This window comes from Lampetra planeri, chromosome 45 (genome assembly GCF_965212315.1).
Source record: "Lampetra planeri chromosome 45, kcLamPlan1.2.h2, whole genome shotgun sequence".
Lineage (NCBI taxonomy): Eukaryota > Metazoa > Chordata > Hyperoartia > Petromyzontiformes > Petromyzontidae > Lampetra > Lampetra planeri.
Window position 1 is genome coordinate 7,852,010 of NC_136151.1, and position 2,609 is coordinate 7,854,618.

The window sequence follows — 2,609 nt, forward strand, 5'->3', positions numbered from 1 at the left end:
ATAGCGGCAGCTGAAGAGGCAGTCATTTTTTCCACGTGTTCCCAATCCGATGTGGACATTGTTGCACTCAAAGATAAGTGTGATTTGTAGAGTGTCTTGTCTAACTGATCTAGTTCGGTGCGCGTAAGTCTGATTTTCTCTGAGATAAGAGCTAAGCTAGTTCTAGACAGAATTCGTTTCGGATTAGAAGAAGTTACAGCAGCAGATGTTAGTGTAAATGCGTTTGGTATTACCTTAGAGTCGCGGCATCTCTTCAGAAAGGTGAGAGACTCGATTAGCTGAGCCTTCTTATCCCGGAGCTTGTTGAAGGATCTCAAAGTTATGTGGAAACCCTCCCCGTAGAGGCGGTTAAATTTCGATTTAAAGCTTTCGTGACTGCAGGGATTCATCTTCTTGGTTCTTTCGGTATAGTCACGTAGAAGGGAAGTAATAAAATAATAAAAATAAAACATAATCAAAAGGAGACCTGATGGTTCAATGAGCCACTCTGTCTACAGGAAAGCCACCCACACGGATGCTTATCTAAAACCGGATTCCCACCACCATCCATCCCAGAAGAATTCCCTCATCAAGACTCTATATCATAGAGCCCAATGCATCTCCGACCATGAACACATTTCCAGTGAACTCAAACACGTACGCCAAGCTCTTAAGGCTAATGGTTACTCCGACTACACAATCCGCAAAGCCATCACTCCAACCATCAAGAAAGATCCTGTTGAGGAGCCTTTCAAGACCATCACCTTACCCTACATTGCTGGGGTCACAAAAAAGATCTCCAAAATCCTGATTAAACACAAGATCCAGGTCCGATTCAACACAGTACATAAAATCCGTGATCTGGTACCATCTGTAAAAGATGTGATTCCAGACATACAGTACCCTGGCGTCTACAAACTAAGTTGCCTCTGTGGTAGCAGTTACATTGGGGAAACCAAACGACACGTCTCAGACCGCATTCGTGAACATAAAGCTGATCTAAAACACGGTAGGACAAACACCTCAGCCGTGGCAGACCACTGTTACAACTCAGTGAGCTCACATGACATTGACTTCTCCAAGACGGAGGTTCTCTGCAAGCCATCTGGCTATCATGAGAGATTCGTTCATGAGGCGATCCACATATACAAACACAGAGACAATTTTAACCGAGAAGATGGATTCAGGCTTAGCAATCATTGGAAGGACGTAATAAACCATTTCGATACACATTAGGGTGAGTTGAATAATACATAGTGTTATATTAAAATGTATAAAGTATAGGGTGGTTTACAGCAATACAGTATATAATTTAATGTTGGGTTTATCTATGGCAGTATATAGTACTGTATATGCTAAGAGAATAAAGTTTAGATGGAAGTATATTATATACTTCTTACGACGTAGAATTGTAATTTTATTATTTGTTGTTAGTAACTCAGCTTATTGTAGAGTATAGTAAGTATCAGTTTATATTTTAGTTTTTTTTTTTTTTATGTAGTTTTCACTTCGGTTTTCTACGTGGTTGTTTGGTAAATGCAGCTACATATTACTAACATTCCTTTCCTTTATTAACGCTGTTCCTTGCGCCCCCCCGTGGTGCTGTTGATCCTGCATAATGCATGGGCATAATGGGACTTTGAAACCCCTCCGCCCACCCCCTACGCATTGTCCATTGGTATGCTAAATTCCTCTTCATATGCACATTCTTTTGTTAAGGCGCTCCTCCTCGCTACACCTATATAAGCTCCTAGCTTGATAATGTTCTCATTCTTCGCCTGAGGACGGCTGCTTGCGTTGTGGCCGAAACGTCGTGAGAATTGTTTTATTATGTTTTATTTTTATTATTTTATTACTTCCCTTCTACGTGACTTTACCGAAAGAACCAAGAAGATGAATCCCTGCAGTCACGAAAGCTTTAAATCGAAATTTAACCGCCTCTACGGGGAGGGTTTCCACATAACTTTGAGATCCTTCAACAAGCTCCGGGATAAGAAGGCTCAGCTAATCGAGTCTCTCACCTTTCTGAAGAGATGCCGCGACTCTAAGGTAATACCAAACGCATTTACACTAACATCTGCTGCTGTAACTTCTTCTAATGCGAAACGAATTCTGTCTAGAACTAGCTTAGCTCTTATCTCAGAGAAAATCAGACTTACGCGCACCGAACTAGATCAGTTAGACAAGACACTCTACAAATCACACTTATCTTTGAGTGCAACAATGTCCACATCGGATTGGGAACACGTGGAAAAAATGACTGCCTCTTCAGCTGCCGCTATGTCGACTAAATGTAAGGACAACTTGATTTCCAAATTCAACCGCCTCTCAAACAAGAAACCGGACCCACACATTGAAAAGCTAGATGTTAACAAAGTCGTAATTAATCGCAGTAACAGTCCTATTTCTGAAGGTTTGAAATCCGTCTTAGCTAAAGGACTAAACTTTGCAGTCACACCTAGACACATACCAGTTAATGATATAATTGCTCGAGTAGATGTAGCTCTCAAGGGCTTGAGTCACATCGCTGCAGACGTAGCAAGATCTGAAATCTCTGTAACCCTCAAAAACGCTAAGATGCCAGCTAGCAACATCAGCAAAGATGAGCGTTTTGAATTAGCTCAATTAAA